Source organism: Neolamprologus multifasciatus, chromosome 2, assembly GCF_963576455.1.
Source record: "Neolamprologus multifasciatus chromosome 2, fNeoMul1.2, whole genome shotgun sequence".
NCBI classification, from domain to species: domain Eukaryota; kingdom Metazoa; phylum Chordata; class Actinopteri; order Cichliformes; family Cichlidae; genus Neolamprologus; species Neolamprologus multifasciatus.
The window spans coordinates 21,570,742-21,582,072 of record NC_140440.1 but is presented as its reverse complement, the minus strand read 5'-3'; the positions used below and the strand labels follow the sequence as shown (position 1 = coordinate 21,582,072).

Genomic DNA, 11,331 nt, shown 5'->3' with positions numbered 1-11,331 from the left:
ACACACACACACACCTGCATACACTGTAGGTAGGCTTAAGTTCTAGGTGAGAGTTCAGATATGTTTGCTTGCAACTGCATTTTTGTGCGTGCAGAATTGTTAAGTTTGTTGCAGAGCATGGCCTGAGGTTTTGGAGAAGCGAGGGTCAGAAGGTTGACAGGAAGCACCTGCCGTGGAGATGGAGACAATGTTCTTTTTAAACTGTGTTAAAAGTCATTGTGGTTTTGAAACCTATGTATGAACTGTATTTGTTTGACGTTGAAGGGGCGTCATTAAAGTTAAGCCCCGATGGTATAAAACATCTGCTTATGCTTTGGTAGTCGGGGATCAGCGCTGTCTGCGTACAGCGGTGGTCCCCCACGCGTGTATTTCATTAAAGTCAATTGTTTGACCAAGCTCTTCTGCACCATGGGTGTTTTTACTGTCCTCCTCAATACTGAACCCTTAACAGGACTTAAAACTAAAGTTTTGTTTTGTTTCTTATATGAATTGTAGATTTGTGGCTAGTTAGCTTCTATATTGTTAATATTTAATCAAAGAGTTTCCTTGATTGTGTAACCCATGTGAAATACAGGGCTGCAAAATCCCTTTTTGTAATCTAAGGCTATAGCCTGTTATTGTCACAAGGGGGTGCTGTGATGCAGTCTTGTGTTTTGACAACCTTGCGTCTAGTGCGCAGGAAGTATTACCTGTCTCTTCCTGTGAGATCTTCCCTCTGATGGCGGTCAAGTACGTGTCGGAGTGCATGGAAAAAGTATCTTGGTATGCAATACTGCAACCCGGTTAATGAGACCAGATTGTTTTATGTATAAATGCTAATAAGGTACTCTTTTATTAGGCCCCGAACTCTGACCACATAGGGAATAACGTCTGTCAAGTTATTTGTGTCTGGAAATCCCGGTGAGTCACGTGCTTTTGTTAGCTACCTGTTAAGTTAGATAATGTATTTCACTAGCCGATTCAGCTCAGAAACCTTTGAACAAAAACCAATCGGAAGCTATGAGAATCTGGCTGTTCTTTTACTTCTCCTGTTGTTCTTTACAGTGTGTTATTAGTGTTGAATGGTTTGAGCTAAACGATGCCGATGCTAGATGCGATGCTAGCTGCTAATAGCTGTTAGCCACCCCACCGAAGCCATATTCCGATCGGGGAGGTATTCAAGTAGAAGCACTAGCTCTGTTTATATTAGAATGGTTATGTCTTAATAGATATGAGCATATTTCAAGTTTAATAGTATTTGCACTGAATTAAGTTACATTTGCTTGTAAGCCTTAAGGATGAATGTCATTTTCATTGCTATGACTGTTTACATTACTGTTTAAGCTGCTGATGTTCTTTGTTGTGATATTTTGATAAAATTGTTGCTACTGGTACAAACAAGTTACTGTAACTCTTGTAACTTGGTAAAGCTAAAGGGAATGCCATTTGTGATTAATACATTTGGAAAAGAAGAAGAACATAAAATGGGAAAGAAATTGATTGTTCTGCACTGTTTGTGTAGATTGGTTTTTTTGAACTACTAGAAGGATTCTGGAGAACCACTGACGGCGAGAACAGCCCAAATGAGATCCTGGATGATCGTGAAATGGTGTGGCCAGCCATGCGATCGGATTGTGGGATCTGTCTGAGAAACTGATTCAAGCAACCCTGGATTTCAGATAAGCCCTATGCACTACTTTTTCTACCCAGATAATAGGGTTTGTACACTGACAATTCCCCTACAGTACACCGGTTTGAGTTTTCAACGACTTTAAAGGACAATTCAGACTGGACAATTCAAACTTCACAACGGGAACACTTTAATCTGTTTCATTCATTCCAAAGAGCTCTGATACAGTTCAGTATAAATCTTCCATTTAAATGTCTTTATTGTTTTGTTTTACATGTATTCACTTTTGTGAGTCTCCAAAACAAAACCACCTTCTGAACCTAGTAAGATGTCTAGGGTCTCTATTTGAAGTGAGAGTGTACTGGTCCTGAGTAGAGGCGCTACAATTGTAAAGCCCTAATCTGACAATTTTTTTAGAGCCGCATATGTTGCTGGACCATTTCTTGGTAATTTAATGCAATTTATACGTGAAGTCTTGATAAGTGTCTAACAAGCCCTGCGTTAAAAAAACAATGTACAACAGTGCAAAGAACAGACTTTCATCTCTGTCCTAGATTTAAATGTTTGTACTTAGCAAAATAGCACAGAACGTGTACAGAAACAACACAGGGGAAAGGGCTGTGAAGCACAAGGGCAACGATGTAAATATGAAAACAACATATGGAAAAATAAGTGCTTTGTAATTTTAGTTAGTTTTAGTGCACTTAGTTGTAAGGTTCATGGAAACATCACCTGGAAAGTTCTCCAGCTGTGAAGAAGATATGAAGATGGGAAAATCTCCGTCCTTCTGCAAAGGAAAAAGGTATTTTTTTTCACGAGGACGTCCTAGGGCAGGCAGCAGGAAGCTTGACCCTTGTGAGAAGACTGTCCACCCTGCCCTTCAAGCAGAGACACTGCTGTTAGCCTGACCAGGCCAAGGATTAAAGGGAATTTGTAGGGAGTCCTCACCCCTACAATTCCGACTTCTAGACCGTTTCCTAGTTTGTACCACCTGTGGACTTGCCAGTGGGAATGCAGTCTGTGTGTCTTTGATCCACATGGCCTTTTGACCTGGAAGGGCTCCATAGGCTCCAATCTTTATTAGACACCCTGCAGCTAGCTCCCACTGAAAGCCGAGAGTCTTTCCCTCCAAGTCTCCTGTGTTTCAGCCTTCCTGACATGAATTCTAAGTAATCTCTCTTTGGCCTCCTTCATTTATCCGCACTTAACCCTCTGACCAATTGACTACTTCACTTGTTTGATAAATCTGCCCTCAAAGAGATGCACATGGTGTGTAGCATGCCTCCTATTAAGAGGGCTGTTATTCTAACTTGTATAACTGCACACTCGACAGTATACAGGCAACATATTATATATCAGAGACTGCAATCCTTCCCTCTCAATATCTAGGTTCTAACAAGGCCAGGATAGCAGCCAGATTGACAGCTGCTGGGGCATTTTAACAGGCTTGGTGTTAAACTGCTAAACTCTGAGAAGGCATATGAATGACTGGCTGCCAAACCACACAGTGCACAAACCCACTGCCTCGACTGGTACAATTTCCCAGCCGACCATAAGCTTTCACAAAGAGTGAAAAAACAATCTTGGAACCCTTTATTAATTGTTTTTTTTAATACATACAAGCTCACGTTTATACCGGTCCCATTAAACAGCAGTTCTCATTATAGAGACAGTGAGATGTTGTGGAACACGCACAAAAACAAGGAAAGTTAATCATAAGTTTTTTCTTTCGAGGCATTCTTATTTTATTGGTAAAGATTATGTGATAGTTTGAAGCTTCAGAAAGAGCTACAGGAGCTTAAATTCGGGGATTGTGTCAATCTTAGTACTCTGTGTTTGACAGACTTGCGCTCTTTTAAAATACAGGCTCCGTGTTCGTTGCATTAACACTGTCAACTTGTCCCCCATTGTTTTCACTTTCTTTGTTTTTGAGTTGCCTGCTTAGAAAATGTTCTATTTTTTATGATGCTGCGCGGGGGGAGAAAAAAAGAAGGTTGTGTAAGTGTGCTGATTTTACAGTGATTGTGAATTTACAGCAAGCGCTGCAATATTAGTCTAACACGTGTAACTCTAATGCGTGGGGAGCTGATTCGGCGGGAGGGAGCAAAATGTGAGCACTAACACTATGGTGGAATTTGCCAGTTCTCTTTTTTATCACCTCCCTTTCTCTCCAAAACAGAGGGGAAGTCAAAAACACCATTTGTCAGTGCACATTACATCTCTGCTGTTATATTCCCAAATGAAAACCCAGTATGTGGCTCTTTTCAACAGAAGATGGTAACAGGCTTTGTTAATTGGACTTGGCTTGGTCCTCCATGAAGCCCTATTGTCAGCATGACTGACTGAGGATTGCTGGGCCAGAAATGCACCATACTCATAGAGACACAAACGGAGCACAGAGATTATAACAAATGTCTGCTTTACACGGAAACTTTTGTTGAGTAAAATGATTTGAACTCTTCAAAGAAACCTGAAGGAGAAATCTCTTTGCATCTTATTTGTTTTCGTTGATTCTGAATTTGGATGTTTGCTTTGTCTGTTACTGATTGGTGCACTGGGTTAGGATTTTTAGCAGGAGCAGGGTTGGGCAACAAATGAAACGTGCACACGGGGAGAAGGTTTAAGCGAACAGAAGTCGTAGTTGCTGGTTTGTGGCTTTGCATCAATTTCACATTACAATTTGTGCAGCCATGTTGCAATCATGCACCACATAGCAAGTGCAATTTGGAACTGATCGCGGTTAATGTCACAGCTCATAAGTATAATTCACATTTACTTTATGATGACATCACAAGGTCCTTGTGCATATCTTGGTCTCACTCCCAATTGATTGTATATGTTAATTCCAGCCACTAACTTTTCCTAAACTTAAGCCAAACATGCAATGTATGTGTGGCGAGAATAAGGCATGGCGGGACCACGGACTGTCATTCAGAGCCATCTTTATTGACATCTCACCACAACACACCACAACCCCGCAACCCCTGAGTCCTCGTGTTTTTAACTTGGCGGACGTGATCCGCAGACCACGCCCCACCACACACCCCCATCGCCCGATTGAGGCCGGGGAGCAATCTGGCCGAACCTACTCCCCCCCCCCCCGCGCATCCAGCGGCGACGGCGAAGCTGGTCCGGAGGTCGGCCGCGTAGCAAGCGGACACGGCCCCACAGGCATGGCCATGAGCTCCTGCTCACAGGCGGCTGGGCAGACGTCAGGCACGCAGAATCGACTGGTGGCAACGAGGCTGGACTGGCCAGCCCACCGACCCCCGGCTTAGCGGGGTTGTCCCGCTCCTCTGCCTCCAGCTCCAGCTGCGCAGGCTGCCCTGGACCAGGGACCTCCGTCTCCACGCACAGCTACTCCACCACCGCCTCCGCCGCTCCCGTTTGGAGCGGCTCCCCGCGCTGCGCCTCCGCCTCCAGCAGGCACAGCCCCTCTTGGTCCTCGTCCACCTCTTGGTGGAGCGGCTCCTCTTCCTCCGGCCGGCGCAGACCCTCGCGACCCTCGTCCTCCAACCCTCGTCCGCCGCCTCCGGTTGGAGTGCCGCTCCCGGCTGAAGCAGCCCTTCCCGCAGCGGCTCCTCTACCTCCGGCAGGTGTAGACCCTCGCGTGCCTCGTCCGCCGCCTCCGACTGGAGCTCCATAACAATTGATGCTATTTTAACCGATCTTCACTAAAGAACCCTCGGGCCAATAAAGTGTAACACAAAGAATGACAACATCCCTGACAAATTCAGCGGTTATCTTAAGCTCGAGCTAAGCCAGCACTTGGAAACTTTAATTATAATTAATAATCCAGCTGCTTAAGAGTCAGTCCTTAAATTCAGTAAACCAGCAAGTAAGCAAGACACTAAATGTGTTGTCTAGTGATGCTTCACACTACACCATGTTCTACACTGAAAAATGATCAAGATGGGTAAAGCGCATGTTTATAAAAAACACCCAAAAAAATCGTAATAATCTGGAATTTTGTTACATTTTAGATCGGTATTCTTCAGCGCTCTAATGAATTTCACTAACTTCATATACAGTAATGAGTCTTCTTAAAGCTCTACATATTAGCAGAATGATGGCGCTAGATTGTTTTAAGGATATCTGCTCAGAGAGACCTGACTTAGACTTGCTCAGCTCTTTACTGGCACACAAAGCGTCCACACAAGAAATCACAACTCAAGTTTGCCATTTCTATAATAATGCATTTTTGTTTTGAGGCACTTCAGCAAATGCCACACTGCCTTGTATCGATTTTCATTTGGCTTTTAACAATATTCCTCCATATCTTGATTTAAAAGCTAGTTAAGTTGAAGTTAAATCCTTTTTGATTAAGTGGTACTGCTATTTTTATTTCTTTCTTTCTACCAAGCCGGCCACAACAAGCGAAAAATAACACAGTCCTCTCTAACAGAGCGGCACAGAGGCTCCACAATGATGGAAGAGAGTGATCAGATTATGCCTTCAACTACTATTACTACTACTTAACTATTTATAATTATTGACTTCACTTTATATTTTCATTACAATAATACTATGTATTTTTGATTGATTACATATTTGTGTGACATTATTACAACATGTTTAACAGGATTTTTCAGCACTCCACTTTCGTACTCCTCGCCTAAAGCTGAAGCTAAACTTATATATTGCAGACACTATGACACCACATGTATATTTTTAAATATCTTATCAATTTTTAAAAAAGAACATGTTGTGTTTTTAGGTATTAACAAACACTGACAATGTTAGATTTAGGCACTAAAAACGGTGTGCATTTGTTTGGGCATAAAAACCCTACTAGGTTAGATTTAGAGACAGATTTGGTTTAGAGTAATTATTATGGTTGCCATGTCTTGTAAAAGCTTTGTTTTCTCTGTTGGTTTTGACTCGAGCCACATTTTCATCATTGCGCACTCACAGGTGAGCCCGACATCATCAGCTACAAGTATGTCGGTAAGACAGCAGTGACCATGAAGGGTGAAGTGAAATGGGACACTTAGAAGATAGGGAAGAGTGTCAGCTTGTGAGTGTGATTTCTCTATCTGCTTTTGAGTGCTTTTGAATTTTTCCTAAATTGTGTTCACTCCAAATTGCTCTGCCTTTACAATTTGTTGTGCTATTTTCATATTTTTCTTTTGAATTGCACAATTTTTGAAAGACTACCTTATAAAACGATCTCCTTATATAATGTGCTTTTGATTGCTGTTGATATTGCTTTTACAACAAAAACAATCCAAAACCATGCTGTGGTTCAATCACTTCTTCACTTGAAAAGTTTTGTATGCACAACTGGATTTGTGCAACCTTCTAAGAGTGATGGCTTGGATTAACTCTCCACAATTGCTGTAAAACTGCAGTCACTTTGAAGTTTCTTTTGGATCAGAGGCAGTTTCAAAATTGCAGTTCAGTCAGGGTTGTTGCATAACATCGGGGCATCGTGAGCCGTGTTCTGTTTTTGCCTCTTAAACATTAGAAGTCTAAAAAAGGCAACCAACAGAAGAGACCCTTTCAAATGAATGCATAAACGTGACTCCAGTGACACAGTTGACTGAGTCTGTGTCAGGGGGAAACAAAACAAAGCGGTAAAATATGCTATGAGGATCAACGATTTCCCTTGTCAAAGAGGAACTTAATGCAAAAGCTTTCATTCAATGCTCTATGTAATATACTGCAGGCACCATTAGAAACAAATCAGCTTCAGCACAACTCGAGCTGAAACAGCATATCTAACACAGTACACTATAATTCTGCATGGCTAGCTTTCCACCCATGGTTTAAAATGCTACAGCGTTAGCGACTGAGCCAGGATAGCCCTGCCCAGCTGCAGTGAGTGAACGCCATTCACTGGGGCTGTCATATGATTGGATTGAGGCAGACCTAAGCGTAGCTCGAGCTGCACTTATCAGCTAGCTGGCAGATAGGACTTGTCATACTGCCTGTCAGATCTGATGAGGGGACCACAAGCCACACAATGGAGCTAAAATGCAATCTCCTCCTCTGCAGAAGCATGGCCTGCCACCGGGACACGCTTATTAGACTTTGTAAACAGCCAAATGCGAATGCTAAACTGTAAGAGTTACTGTCAGGGAGGCTGTGCCTTTCCCTGCCTGTGAATCAAGGCTAGGATAAATTTATAGAAAACTGCTGCTGCAATAAAAATTGCACTAGTAACAAAAGACTAAAGTGAATACTTAGGCTGAACAACATACTGTAAATGGGACCAGTAGTATTTTGGTCAAGGGTGACTTCATATTACATACGTCCAAGTCTTCAAAGTGAAAACTTTGGGTCTCTGCAAAGAAGCAAGGCTTTAATTTGAGTGAGGCGCTTACCAATAAGGCACAATTCTGATGTAGGCCCGCCACGCAGTACACTGACATGTCTACAAAAGAAATAATGAGGGACGGGTTAAGAAATAGAGGTCTCCACAATGCGGAGCTGATTATCCTTCATTAGCCTGTTCCTGCTTTTTGAATTCTCCCATCCCACCGCCCAGGTACATAGCCCTCAGCTGGATGTCAACGCTATTGAGACAAGCCTCGCGTGTTTGTTTTATTTTTTATTTTTTTAACTAGCTCCACGTCTAGAACTCACTCCCCTTTTTTAATATAATCCCCCTTTCTTGTTCACTGATTATGACCCTTTGACCAAGCGCCTCGCAGTCCCCCTGTAATAATGATATTTAAACAAGCGGATATGCACGGGATTGCCAGAGGAAGCTCGTGGACGTTTAATATCTGACTGAGTACAAAGAGCAAAAGAAGAGACCTGGTTGACATGAGACTCGTTCCGTTTTCCATGGAGCACACATTCTCAGCTCTGCTTTCCTGAGATCATTAATTTCTCCAAAAGAGATCTCCCCGGGTGAGACTCATTCACATGCAGATGGCACTATTCCTTGGGAGCCTCTAACGCTCTTTCTCTCTCTTTCCATCAGGACATTTAGTGTTCCCTTTCTCTCTCTTTTGCTGCGTTGCTCCATCCTATATTAGGCAAACGGTTAGCTTGGCAGCCTTAGGTGACATAGCACTCATATTTCAGCACTGGGGAACAGGAGTAATGCAGTGTGCTGCTATGGATACATTACATGAGAATTTGTCTCTTTTAAAGTGAGCAAAGTTGGGGAGGGAGTCACTTAGTGATGCAGGCATTTATCTATGGAGATCATTTCTCTTGGCTGTCCTCTGTTCCTCTCTGAGCAAATCTTCGGCTTCCTCCACATCATCGACACAGATATCTGCCATCTTTGTTCTGATGCATAATGATGTCACATAAGTTGTATCACCGTGAGTGACTGTTTGTTTTTAAGATTAAGAAGTGTTCACATGCTCTGCTGTCCTCGCGTCAATTTCTGTGCTAATGTCAAACATGTCAAGCTAAAGGGCTCTGCCGTGATGCTTGTCTCATTTGCACCTTAACCCAAAAGCAGCCCTTCTCTCTCACCATCTAACAGAAATTACTGCTTTGGTGCGTGTGCCATGGCAGTAATTAGTAATTAGTGACCAGTTATTGCATACATTTGTGCCGTAACTCAGAGGCATTAGAAGCAATCTCTACCACTCTCTCTAGCCTTTCTCAGTTAATATCTAACCTGATAGACTTTGATGACACGGTTCTTTGAAGACCTGATCAAAGACCAGGGCCTTTGATGAGAGTGATGTTTGCTGTTGGTGAGGAGGTAAGGAGGAATACCAATCGTTTATGAGAGATGGACAGAAAGAAAGAGCGGTCGGTAGCGAGGACATCAGGGCGTTAGGGAATGAAAGCGCACGTTTCAGAGAGGAACGGGTCACCCTCTTTGTCACGGTCAACTCCACAGTGCACTGCATAACAAATCTGAACTAGTGAAACATTCAAGAGGAACGCTTACTGACTATTCTTCATTTAAATGTATAGCAGTTCCTGTTTGTACTACAGATTCATAAGTGGTGCCTCTTTTTATGACGTTAGACTTTACATTTCCTAACACTGCAAAGCCCATATGAATTTTAATTTGATTCCATTAAGACTGTAAGAAGTATGTAATGCTTCAATCAGATGACAAATCTTGTGTCGGTGTACGGCATGTTTTTCCAAGTCCACTGTCTGATCATGTATGATTAAGGTATTCAAATTAATTTCCATGTCTCAGAACAAAAGCGTGTTTTCCTTGGAAGTTTTGTTTCCGTGGTTCATACGAGAAGTGGAAAAAAAAGTAGTTCTTGATCCAAATAAGCGACCCCGTAACACCATGACCGCCCTGATGGTATAACACAACACACAGTTGCCTGCAAAAGGGAAGATATGCACACAAAAAAGGGAGGGAACGTGGTCGCAGAGAGAAAATAGGACAGCGAGGTGGAAGAAAAAGAAAAAGCAGAGTGACACGAGGTGAAACAGGCGGAAAACGAATAATGTCAAGATGCGGCAAACAACACCAGCATCCTGTCTCTCTGGCTGTCATATTGCCTTGTATGTGATTTTTTATTGTTGTTGCCCCCTTTCCTACCTGTTATACTTTGTCTGCTACGTTTGTTCCACTGGTGTCCACGTGCGTCAGGTAAGACCAAAGCACGGGGCTCAAGTCGGCATCTGTATTCAGGTGCACTGATGGAATCACTGAGGCTAAAATGGCAGGAGGTGAAAGGTGAGTGCACAGAGAACAGCACACAGCTCCACACCGCCGCTGCTGCTGTCGCTCTGCCAAACCGCTCGACTGTGATGGTACTGGGAGCTTGTGTTGCGGTGTGCATGTGTAGGTGTGTGTTTGAGAGCGGGGGATTTTGTGTATGTTTGTGTGTCTATGGTGGGTATGGACTTTAGAGATCGATTCACTTTGTTCTCAGGCATTCATCTTTTGTTTGTAATGTTCTCCTGTGTTTTTGTTAAATATATATTTTCTATTAGGAATGTGTTTTGGGAATAACTAAAAAAAACAATAAAAAAAATAGCTGCTGACTTGTCTGTAATATCTCAATATAACTACTAAACATGTGGTACGGCATGCAGACAGGCTCCGGGCGGTTTATAGTTTGATATGATGATGAGTCATTTCTTCACACTCTATTTTTCTTCACTTTTGAAAAAAAGGGTTTGCATAGAAAATCTGTTATGAAATCAAAGGTCCGCAGTGCGAAAAAATAGGGGGGGTTAAATACACTATTAGAAATATCCAACGCTGGCAGGTCTCTGAAGAAAAAAAATCAATCCTTTCTTTTGAAGGACAGAGGTGTTGTTTCAGACTCTTTTAATGCAGAACTCGCATGGTAATGGATTGCAGTCATTCGCCCTCGCCACAAAAAGATCCTCTCACTCTTTAAGAATGGGGAACAAAATGCTTATCCCTCGTTCAGTTGTAAGTAATGGCAACCCGGGTTAATCTATCTCCCAAAATTACAGTCTTTACAGAGCATCCTTGCTATCTGATGATCTTTTATTGGGAACAAACAATTGTGACATTTTAAGAGGAGAACCATGCAAATTGCTGGTATTAAAATCCGGTTTGCTTATCTTGTGGAAAAATACTCTGCATTTTTTAATTAAATACGTATGAATTAAAAGGCAAATTACTTCAAAGATGATCCTAGTATTTCTCAAGTATTTCCGAAGTACACGTTCAAGGAGTAGCTGTGGATGATCTCAGGAATCTCCCTAATTGACGCCGCACGGGTAATCTGATTTACTACTACGTGACACGCAGAAAGTTGACCCCAATTACGCAGTTTCTTAAGATGTTGAATAGGTGTGTT

General features: G+C 42.4%; 1 long non-coding RNA gene across 1 annotated transcript; it reads left to right on the top strand.

The window, feature by feature from the left end:
* The first annotated feature begins 549 nt into the window (after window positions 1-549).
* Window positions 550-4,621, top strand: LOC146524309 (uncharacterized). The gene is made up of 3 exons (XR_014869724.1): window positions 550-762; window positions 839-900; window positions 1,502-4,621. It is a non-coding gene; the product is annotated as an uncharacterized LOC146524309 (long non-coding RNA).
* Window positions 4,622-11,331: the final 6,710 nt, after the last annotated feature.